Consider the following 12,499-nt stretch of genomic DNA (forward strand, 5'->3'; position numbering starts at 1 on the left):
AGGGATATTTGGTGCACGATAAATTGCGGTTCTATGGGGACGTTTGGCGAGGAAATCAAAAGCACAGGGCATTGATATCCGCTGTAATTAATTTTGTGGGGCTGTTTACGCCAACAGCGCGTGTCTCCCAGTATCTTACCTAGAATCCCAGCCCCCCTGGAGGGTCTACAATAAAACAAAACTCAACGCATTGCGTTTTCATTGACTAATTACCCAGTCTTGTGCCCATTTTGCTTGCCGAAAGTCGGATATTTTGCCTGCATTACAAGACGAGAAAATAATACGTGTCAAGAAATCGATCTCTTCTACACACTCCATTTGCCAAGACATTATTGCACAGCGTAGTTGCTGTGGTGTTTGATTGGGTAGTTTATTAGGCAATGACAGCGATTTGACAGCGTCTGGTCAGTTTAGTGCATCTTTGGAGGCAGTACTTAATAGTTCCGTTTGAATTGCTATTTAACTGCACTGAACCGCCCTGACGTCATGGGTTAGGACGTTAATGAAAGCATACCACTTTATAACAAAAAAAAATTTCACGGAAGCCTGCACTCACGCGCAATGTTTGAATGACATAGCTGTTGTAGGTGAGCATTGCTGGACACATAGTTAAGTTTCAGTATCATTGTTTATTTGCATAGTTGCGGTACTAGTATTCGTCATCATATACATCGAAGAGGTCGTCGTCTTCTTCGCGGCGGGTGGTGGATGCAAAGTGGGGATGGTAATTTATTAAGAAAGCAGGGAAGACAAAAGAACTGGGGATGTTGTTGAACTCAACGGGGAGTTCACCCTCATACAACCCAGTCTAGGGAAGTGAAAGGGAGGTTCAAAGGATATGAAGAAAGAGAGGGAAGAAAGAGGTGAGTGGGGTACAGTCTATGTAGCCTTCGTCTCGTCCAAGGCTCGACGGCTACAAACGATGCACTAGTCCTGTACAAAAAGGAAGTTGAGGAGGTGCTGGAAGACCTCCCGACGGAAGGCTTGAGGACCCGTTGGGAACAGGAAGTCTTCCAGTTTGTGGCTTGGTGCACCGAGTCGCTGGAGGGCGGCTCGGAGGTCCTCCCTCGCGGTGTCATGCTGGTCGCAAGAGCACAGTAAGTGCTCCAGCGTCTCGGGCTCTGGGCAGTCGGCGCAGGTGGGTGATGCCCGGCGGCCCTGGTGGTGTGGGAGATCTCCCACGTTGCACCAATTAAGCCGCAGGCGAAGCAGGAGCGACTGAGCGTCTCTGCTGATGCGTCCGGGCAGGACCCGTGGGGTTCCACCACTGACCACACAGGCATCTGGATGCAGGGCCTCCACCACCCGGGCAAGGATAGTCCTTGCAGCTTCGAATGGCACCACGTCCCGGGAGGTTGGGACCCCTGCCTGGTGAGCAGCCCCCTCGGCCAGGGCGTCTGCTACCTCGTTGCCTATGATGTCTACGTGCGATGGCAGCCAGTGAAGTCGCAGTGGACAGCCCTGGGCCTCCACCGCATGAAGCTTGGCCGCCAGTGACAGCTCTACGTAGCCGCTGGAGCTGCATGGCTGGTCGGAAGCTCGCAGACGGAGGAGGGCAGACCGGGAGTCAGTCAGGATGCTGGCTCCTCGGACCTGGATCCCCTGCTGTAGAAGAAGGTCCGCGACCAGCTGGAGTCCAGCCAGCTCTGCGTGGGTGGATGAAGCCGGGAAGGACAGGCTGCACACTTGTGTGGTGCCAAGTTCCAGGGCCGTGCAGGCGGCTCCGGCACGTAAGGCGACACCGCCGCTCACCTTGAATGGCCAGTCCCTTCCGTGGTGCACCAGGGCCAAGTATCTGGGGCTCCTGCAGTCGACTGCCAGTTGTCCTGGCTACCTGCGGTGAAGGCGCTCCGGCAACGCACAACGTGGATGCAAATTCCTTCTCAGCATTGTAGACTTCCACCATCTTTTCGTCACCAACTCGAGGCAGCGGTGGCGGGATCTGCAAGTCGTACCGGGAAGGAGTGGCACACTCGTAGCCATGTCTCCAATTATCCGTAATGGCTTATAGAGAAGGCGGCGGCCGCGCTGACCTCTTCCAAGCAGGGTGTCTTTCCATCCTAGCATTAGCGCTGGAGCCTTTCTTTTTACATGCGTGGTAGTGCTTGACGACAGCGCGGGAGTTTTTTGTCGTTTTTGTTGTTGTTCTTAAAACCACTGCGCGTGCCAGGGACACTCAGCGGTCTTCGCGGGGCACTCGTTCACGAGCGCTCGGAATTTTCTCGCTATTTTTTACTGCAACGATGAATTTACGGATTGTACAACAGCTCCGCAGTTGAGAAAAACCAATTTCTAAGGGTTTAACGCGCAGAAGCTACACCTGCGCTATGAAGCACGCCGTAGTGCAGGGATGTGGTTTAATTTTGACCACCTCGGTATCTTTAACGGTGGCCGAAATCTCGACATACTGGCGTTTTTTAACACGAAAGTGTTTTATTCCCGGATACACAAAGATTTCACTGACGTCATATCCGTCACGGAAGTGACGCCAGTACAACGGAGCAAGCGGCCTGCAAAGAGTGCACCCTTTCACACAGAGTCTGCATGCGGAGAAGCAACCGTTAGTATTAAAGAGTACGTTAAACTTAGGGTTGTTCGTTTTCGGGTTTTATATTTTAACACAGACGTGTTTTATGCCGGTATACACTAAGATTTCACTGACGTCATATCCGTCACGGAAATGACGCCAGCACACCTTTGCAGAAGCGACCCGGCATCAGGACGTCGCTCGCCAAGCACACCACAAGACAGCCGCCTACCTGCAAATCATGCTCAGCTGCAGCATTCGCTGCACATTTCATTTTCGTGTTTTACCGATTCCTATGACAGAGAAATCAACCACAGTTCTTTTTTCTTTCTTTCGCCTCCTTCTGAAAAGCGGCTGCAGCGGCCGGGGTAGAACCCGCATCCTTGGGTTCAGGAGCACAACGCCTTATCCACTGAGCCACCACGGGCCGCGACTTCACAACGTGAAGTTATATCAGTGCCAACCGCTCTGTTACTGTAATGTCGCCACTTTCAATTATGGCATCACATCTGACTTAAGATTTGCCTCAGCACCCCGGCCAATGTACCACAAAGAATTTGAATCCACAATAAAACGCCAAAAAACAAAAGAAAAGCATACTCATGAATCCATGCAAAAATAACCGTGTTATTTAACCAATGTTAACCCATGTTATTCGTTTATTTTGAGGAACAAGTTCTAAAAATCTCGAAAAACTTGTTCACGTATACATTTTCATCGGTATCTTTGTACGCAAAAATAATCTTTACAGGCGAAAATAAATTTGATGACATCACTGGCCTAAGGGATATTGCTACGTTTGTGGAAACGCGCAAGCCAACACCCCCCTTTAACGCTAAACGTCGTTAGGTATATAAAATTTCTAAACATTCTATTAGAATTTGTTCTATAAATAATCTTTACACTAAAATCCACTTCGACAGCTCCACTAGCTTATGAGAAAATAAAGCATTTCTGAAGATACGTGCAACATTTTTACCCCGATTATTGCTTTTGACTATACCGGGCGGCACGTCACAGCAACCACGGGGATTGTATCAGTGGTGTTGTGTAAAGCAACGAAATGCTTTACATTTCAGCTAACCTTGGAATCGATGTCGAGTGCAGCTGAAATAGAAATCGAAATGTAAGGGGAGGAAGTATGAAGGACGGCAGAAAAATAAAAAAAAACAAAATAAAAAAATTAATAAGCTTTGTTTGATAGAATGCATAATAAAGCACGAATATTTTGCGTACAGGTGGGATGTTGCACTCCTTAAAACGAACGTTTTGTGTTGGGAATAATGTTGCCGGTAACACGAGACAAAATTCAGTGGAACGTTTCAGTAGGAATGAGAAATATTTAGAAGGTAGAGCAGAAGCCCCATAATGAAGCCCTTTACACAAGCCCCATTTTTACACGGCTGTACACTCCGTACTCCGAAGTATAAAAAGAGTGAACACCTAATTATTTGACAGTTTTCTGCGATAATGCGGTACGCTTAATTTGCAAGACCAAGTATTCCCCGTTAACATGGTGCAAGTTCTATTATCTAACATTCTCGAAATAAAAAATCAATATGAAACAACAAAATCTGAAGAGGCGCAAATTGTAGGCACAGACGTCTTCGTCGTGCACTCGCTAAATAAATCAGCTGCGACGACTTGTGAGAGCAACGGCAGCCTATACTACTTGAACCGGATTCGTTTCTCAGCCTCACAGAACAACATGCACACAGAATGACGTCGGGCCTCTTTTGGCCAGGTCGACATCGAAGGTTAACGAACGTGCCCGTAAAGTTTCGACGCGTGTTGCCACCAGTTTCTCCTCTTGAGAAACGCAGGAAGTTGGCCGTATTTACCTCGAAGGAGCCTATCGAGCTGTGTTGGCGCGTCTCCCAGATACAAAATATATGCATATCTAAAAAACTGCTGGGCTCTCGTATCCGCTCGTTTTTTTTCTTCTTACTTCTCACTACATACGCCGGATCTCGCTACAAGCCATGTAATGTCTTCCCCTGCACTAGTTTTGACGTTTATTTCATGAGATTTCTACTGGGAGTTGCTTAGATCTAAGAAATCCCCGCTAGGGGCAGAAAAAACGATACCAGCACTGTGCGAACCAGTTTTGCATCGCGTGCTGTTGCTTTCCCCCTTGTAGCCATCCTTCCTTCCCTGTTGGTTACCACCAGCAGTGAAAGCGCCAGCTTGTTCTGCTGCTTTTATTTCTTGGTTGGCGCCGAGCTGGCTAACCAGGAATTTTCGTCTTTTACTTCCTCTTCCCGCACATGTGCAAAGACAAACTAGGTAGTTGTTGCGTGCGTGCTCACACGTGCGCTGGAAGTAGCACTCACGTTTTCCCGCTCACAGAGAGACCCTGAGCCATTACACCCAGAGGAAGTCAGAGAGTACTCACTCCGAATATTCCCAGAAGGGCATTATTCTTATTCTGAAGAAGCGTTGCCTTCCCGTCCAGGCTTCTGGCTTGACGCAGTCGCTCCTCGCGTTTTATTTGTTCCAGAAGATGCTAACAAGAAAGGTGGCGTTTGGACCCAACTAGCCGATACAAAGAAAATATTGTCATAAATTGTCAATTCAGAGTTATTCCTACCAAGCGGTTGTGGAAGTCGCTTCCATAATTGTCCCAACCATTGCAGATGATTGAATGTGGGAACTGAGCATTTCAAAACTAAGTGTCACCTGCTGGTGCCAGGATTACGGCTTAACCTAAGCGCATCATAGCCCACGTTGGAATTATGCATACGCTTTAACGAATGAAAGTGAAAAAAGAAACGGAGAAAGCTTTTGTTCATGCAGGGTCACATTTTGAAGGGTTCAGCGCGCCGAAGCTTCACATGCGTCGTAGGTATAATGGAGGGCCACAGATTAATTCAGGCCAAAATCTCAATACACGGGTGCTTTCACCTGCACACAGAAAAACGTCCTCCTCAGCCGACATCGAAGCCGCGTCCGTGACCTGAGCAGTGTGACACCTCAGCCCTCTGACCCACCGTAGCGGGTGACTACCGCTTTTGACCCGCACAGCATCCGGGCGCCGCCCGTGCAGTCATCTGTTTAACAATAAAGAAATAAAACGAAATCTCTAATGGCTTGACATCATTATCGCGCTTGGATGTTTTATAGCGAAGCTGTATACGGCTAACTCCACAGAGTTATTTCGTGTCGTGGTCCGTTAACGGCATACGCTTTGCTGCAAAGCCAACTTTCTCCTGAATGCTCAGCACTGCAGCTCAGCTCAGGTGTAGACATGTTAAAAAAAATGATAGTGCGATTGGTCACTAAGACGACTCTATCCCTATGCGAAGTTTCACCTACTTGTCATACTTAGCTTCTTCACTGTGGAGTTGTAACCCATTCGGAGTTCCTGTGTGCTGTCAATACATTGGGTTCAACAACAACCAACAGGGCGTAAAAGCGTCAGTGCCAGGATGCAAGCATGGAATCGTAACAAGGCGAGGAGGTGCAGACTCGGGAAAGGGGTGCTGCCTCGTAACTGTAGCGTTACTGTTTTTTAATAGTTTAGTTAGGGAGTGAATGGTCGGGATATACAAAGTGTCTGTGCATGTCATGTACTTAGGGGGAACGCGGGAGCGCGTGGCGCGAGCTACTACAAGAACATCTGAACGGCGCCGCGCGGAAACAGCGCGCATGCGCATTGTAGAGGCACGGAGAGTATACTGAGCTCATCCCTTGTCTCATCACGCGCATCGAGTAATCAGGTAGCAGCGCTACGTCTGCTATAGTCGCAGTCGACGTTCTCGGTGGCCGTTAGCTGCAATAATAAATACTGCGGGCGCTAATTAAAGTTTTTCTTTTTCGCGCATACGCAACGCGTGAAGCGAGGAAGCAAAGACAAATTGGGGTCTTTTTTTATGCGACACGCATCGTCTTTCCCCAACCGTCAGGTTCGCTACCACGAGTCGTACGTCACCACCAGTTTCTGACCGTTTTCAACGTTCGACCACCTCGATGATACGCGGCTGCCGCGTGCACCATCAGTCGGTTTAGGTTTATTTTAAACCAGTAAAATCAGTCTCGACTTAGCGGCTTTTCTGTGACTTTTGATTTCTTGTGTATATCTGTGTGTTTTGTCCCATCTCGTGATTAACAGTAGCTCTTAATGTGCTTCTTAATCTGGCTATTTTCTGCCATCTTCTTTCTAGGTATCATTGCATAATTAACGTCACTTCAGGGTTGAGGGGCTTCGTTCGAGAAGCTATAGCTTACCGGCAACGCTCGACGGCAATGGTGGGCTTCACTGCAGAAGTTCTCATTTTAAGGCCCAGGGTATACTCGGTTACAACTTAAGAACGGCAACGATGATGATGATGATGATTGCTATTGGTTTTTCTTTTGTAGCGGTGTGATGACATGTCATCTTACCAAAAAGGACTGATATACCTACGTTTTATACTATTGGTTTAATACTAGCGCTGCTTAGGGCAGGCACAAAAAGCTTATTAGGCACAAAAATGCCTTTTTTTTCTGTTACAGGTGGTAACTGTCCTACGCAATATTCCCCTCTCTGCTTTTCGTCCACCAGCATTCTAATCTTCTTTTCGTCGCCTCGACAGCCTTGAAGTTGACTTCCTCTGTGCTACCCTTAAATCCTAGTGCTTCTGAAAGCCCAATATTCCCTTCATGTGGATTTGGATGGATACCCTCACATTCTAACACTATGTGCCGTACAGTTTCTGTTTCTTTGCCGCAGACCACGCATACCCCGTCATTTTGTGAATACTTCCCCACAAAGCTCTTAGTTCGCAAGCAACCTGCTCTAGCTTCAAAAAGCAAACCACTGCCCTGGGAATTATCGTAGAAATTTTCCTTTCTGATGTTCAATTTCTCAGCCCTGTACATCTCTAACGACGTTTTAGCTTCCATTTTTTCTCTCCATTTATTTGCCGCTGTGCCTCATCCCCGCAGCCGGATGTTACTCCGCGCAGCACAAGTATCGCGTTACTGGGAATATTTTGAGCATGGCAGAAGCCGTTTTCGTAACTTTTTGGACCTAATATGCCTATAAACTACTGCAGCGACGACAAACAAACGACGTGAGAAAAGGCAGACGATATCACGCATTCGTAGCAGTTTCTTTTCAAAATGCGCGCGCCCGTTGACATCTGGGTCCGTCGCTTAGGCGGAGTGATACCGTACATGAGCTATTGCCGTTCTTGACCTGTTCCCGAGTATAGCATAAATAATTAAACAACACTGACAATGTGGCCGTTCCCGTTCATGATCTTGTAAAAACAGGCGCAACTTCATCGCCTAGCGTCTATAGTGAACCGGGTGGCCGTCAAAGTATTATAAGTTGCGCAGTGAAGCTAATTTGATCATTTTACGCTCTATGATGACTTTTTTTTTTCTTTTTAACTTTTAACGGCAGAGCCCGCCGTTACAATCGGTAAAAGCTCTCAATACAAAGAATTGTTTTTATCTGCCATTTATTGTGCACCACCTGAGTTACTGAAACTCTCAGGCCAAATGAAATTGCATTTTAGCCAGTGAAGATTGCGTCAGGGGCGTTTATTTTTTTCAAATAGATGGTCGTAAAACTGCGCTGAAGTAGGTAGCCGGAGCTCTAAACCATGTTGGTTAAGGTATTGCAATACCTATGCTGCTGCGACATGGTCCTCAGCTTGCGGTGAGGGCTCGTGTTAGCTAATTCTCACAATTGCGGAATGAGGATGCGGCTTGTATAGGAAAAGACCGCAATTATAGTTTGCTTTGCTGCTCCAAGCGTTGCTTCTGCGCAAAAAAAAAAGTTTTAAGCAGCGCCGCGGTATTCATTATTGCAGTTCACAGCCACTGAGAACGTCGATTGCATCTTTAGCGCCGGCAGCACGCAAGTAGCAGACGACGCGCTGCCGCGCGATGAACTCTGTACTCGTACTCTCCGTGCCTCTACAATGCGCATTCGCGCTGTTTCCGCTCGACGCCATTGACGCCACCTAAGTGTGATCACCGTAGTACATTTCGAACAGTTGTGTGCAGAAGTTGAAAATTCATAACATGAGTTTACTGCTACCTTTCAGCACTGCCGCGTAGTTTCTCGACGCGTTATACAGGGTATTACATCGATAAATGGGCGTCTTTAAGACACTTCCCTGAGTAAACCGTTCCTTTGTTTGCGGTGAAACTTTACACCGAGGGCTCATTTCGTGGCCTATTTAATTTGACACAAAGAGCAAGAAAGGCACTCACCTACTTATTTAGACAATAAATAAAGACAACTTTCTCCTGTGGCAAAATGGCAGCCATCTTGGACGTTTATGACCAACTTGGAACGGCGTTATGAGATCATTCACTGCTCTCTAAAGATCACCCAAGATTTTTCAAAGAACCTATAATGGCCCGTTACAAGCCCAGACACGGACGTACACAGTAATAGTAGAACAAAAACAAACTATGGGCAAAGAAGGCTGATTTCGGAAAGCTGCGTAATCTGTCACAGCAGACGACCGACGATCCGAAAGCACATGAAAAAGAAAAACAACATTTATTGGCAATGGTATTGGTAACGCTAAACTGCGGAAATATTTTATTGTTATTCGTGTGAACTCCTATGGAACTATTTGTGGCCATCCTAAACCAGCGACGAAACAGGTTTTTGATCTTCTGTCGCCTTATTTCGCTCCTTTCTAGCGTGAATGAACCACGCACGATCGCGCGTTTCGTTTGCACACGGCATGTGGTGCCGCCTTTCCAAGTTGGTCATAAGAGTCCAACATGGCTGCCATTTTCACATAGGTGAGAATCGTTATTATTCATTTTCTAAACAAGCAGGTAATTGCCGTTATTGTTATTGGTGTTAAACAAAATAGACCTCGAAATGCGACCTTCGTGCAAAATTTGACCGCGAACAGAGGAGCGATTCGCCCAGGAAATTTTTTTGAAGACGTTCATTTATCGACGTAACACCCTGTGTGTGTGTGTGTGTGTGTGTGTGTGTGTGTGTGTGTGTGTGTGTGTGTGTGTGTGTGTGTGTGTGTGTGTGTGTGTGTGTGTGTGTGTGTGTGTGTGTGTGTGTGTGTGTGTGTGTGTGTGTGTGTGTGTGTGTGTGTGTGTGTGTGTGTGTGCAGTCGTGGTTTAGGTTTGTGTGTTTACACATCCCTGTGGGACGCGAAGTAAATGTTCGCAATCTTCGTACGTCAAGGACAAAAATAAAAAACTACACAAGTACGAAGGACACAAATAAACCTCTCCTCCCCCCCACAAAAAAAAATTAGATTCCTGGGGAAATCCCTGAACGTGACGGATATGCATGGGTGCACAAAACGGCTGCCAGGCTAGCTTTATCGCAACTTTCCCGAAAAAAAAATATGGCGCTCGACTGCTCAAGTGAATGTATAACGGCGAAATGTTGTATTTCGGCAGGTACCCTGTATAACATGGAGTGATAGACGCAGTTTTAACTGGTTTTAATAACACAAAAACATGAAGCCACCGGGCAGCAATTCGATCCGCATCGCAACGCCGCAGTAGAACGGACAGCCCAATGTGGTAGGATAAAATATAATTCCTTCAGTTTCATTAGGCTAACGAATTAAGAAGGATGCTTAATCGCAAATTAGAAATCGTGTTCTGCTTCTTGCGCTCGTTCGGACTGAGCAAATAAAGTATTGCCAAATTACAATTCAAAGCGCAATTTGCCAGTAATTTGTAATATCATTTTCATTTGTATCTTCACAGCTTTGCTGTACAACCATATGAGACGGGCTGAGTGCCAATCATTCTTTATTGTTTTCACCGAGGCAGAGCACCTACAGGGAACTAACGTAACTAACGCAGCTCCCGCGTTACACAGGCGTGTTTGGAAGGCTTTCTTTTACCTGCTTTTACGCACGCGTATCCCAAGTCGGTGCTGTCATCTCGTGGTGACTATTGTCGCTTCCGCGAGAAAATCAATTCAATGTGCGCACTGGAGATGGCGCTTACTCCGCGCGCACTTTCGGTTTGCGGAATGTGGGAAGAAAATGCCGCGAGAAAAAAACGGTTTAACCTTTTGTTTAATTCGGGCAATGCGAGAACGTTTGGCTGCTCCGGTTTTGAAGCGGCGTACGAACATAACTTTTGTGCCTGTGTATTTGCACCCGGCCACCAAGCTGTAACAGCTGCTGCACAGCTTCCTTAAAGGGGCACTGACACAAAAATTTTGCATCTTGTTTTTTTTGTTGCGATAAGTAGCTAGTGACCTACTTATAACCTGTAGAAACCTCATTTGCTTCAGCGTGCGACGGTTGTTTAATTAGAGGCATTTTCAATGCGGCCAGCGCAGTTTCGGTTTCAGCGAGTGCCACGAAACGATGGATTTTGTGGATTTTGTGTGAACAAAGCTGACCACGTGACCGTCGGAGGGATATCACAGAGCAGAGCCGCCGTAGCACTGTCGAATCCGCATCGACGGCAGTTTCTGCAAATGCCCCCACGTACTGATCTCGTGAGGCGCTTAATTAAAAAGCGACCGTGGATGTGACGCAGGCGCTGCGAGTACAAATGCTACCGCGGCTAAAGAACGACGCGCGACGCTCGAGACGGTGGGTGGCAAGACGCGCGCTGGGAGCAGCCGGCCGGTCTGCCTACAGGTCCGCCTACAGATGTGTTCGGCTTAGCACTGCGGCGGATATTCGAGTGCCGCTCTCGTAAGCGGTGCAGATGACAATTTTTAATGCAACCCGCCATCGCATCATTAACTCCCTTCTCATGTAAGCCACCATGGTCGGGACTTGGGGACAATTTCGTGCAGCGGTAACAAGCTATCACTCGAGCTACCTGCGCCGGCCTGGGCCACTTCGCGGCCGTGCACGCCGCCGCCTGCACAGCGACCGTGCGGCTAGCTCAGTGGGCTTTTCGTGCCTCCGGCGCGTTTTCGCATCCAATGGTAATAAACAGTAATAGAAACAGAGTGCCTGGAATCGCTGTAGAACTTTGGTCGCGGCCAGCTGCCCGATGAGCTGACGAAATCACGGCGCCTCCGCCGCCAACGATCGGGTCGTTCGTTCTCGAGAGCAGATGCTCCGCCCTCCGGCCCTCCGATTGGAGCGGCGAGCCGGGCGAGCCGGCGAAAAACGCCGGCAGTGCGGAAGCGGCAAACACAAACTCGTGACGTGTTTGGATGTTTATTTGCTCAATATCCTCGGGATGTCGATTGCGCGTGGTCCTCTGCTGGCTGCTCGGTTGCGTTTCGCACACTTTAAAATTGATTTTAAATATGTTCTAGGCTGTATTCGCCGCTGATATTTCGCAGATGATGTATATGCGTTCCCACCAATCTATCTCCGAAGTTATCTCGCCTTCAAAATTTTGTGTCAGTGCCCCTTTAAGAAGAAATTACAGTATAGACTTTTCCACTCGGTCTTTGACGCTCAAGCTTAACAGGCGCCGCCCCGAAGCTATTTCATGCGAAAATATTTTGTAATGGAAAACGTTTATTGAGCATAAAAGTGAGTGGCTTTCTTAGTCCAGATGAATTTTTTTTCTTCTAAGACGCGAAGTTGTTATGAAGATGGAGTTTTTCGTTGTGCTTTCTTTTTTCCTGTTTATTTTCTTGACTTGTGTTATGATACTAGATACAATTTATTGTACGCTTTTTTTCGGCCTCATATTCTAAAAGGTATGCATGTCGCAAATTATGCGTTGGAAAACGTTATTCTCGTGCACACTACCGTCGCTGTGTCTTATGTCAAACCTAAGGATGATCGAATTCCCCCAATGCGCAGTGTTGGCTTTTTGATTGTATCTCGAGCATCATATGCGTCTTCACTTTATCGTCACTTTTTGTTCAGATAAGAGGTACTGAATTGTATTGTATAGTATTGTATTGTATTTTATTGTACTGTACTGTATGTTTTGCATTGCATTGTATTGTATTGTATTGTATTGTATTGTATTGTATTGTATTGTATTGTACTTTACTGCGCTGTATTGTATTCAGCTGCGTTTTATTGCGTTGCACTGTATTGCCTTGCA

This window comes from Haemaphysalis longicornis, unplaced genomic scaffold (assembly GCF_048455015.1).
Source record: "Haemaphysalis longicornis isolate Haplotype H1 unplaced genomic scaffold, Haemaphysalis longicornis Haplotype H1 scaffold_1, whole genome shotgun sequence".
Lineage (NCBI taxonomy): Eukaryota > Metazoa > Arthropoda > Arachnida > Ixodida > Ixodidae > Haemaphysalis > Haemaphysalis longicornis.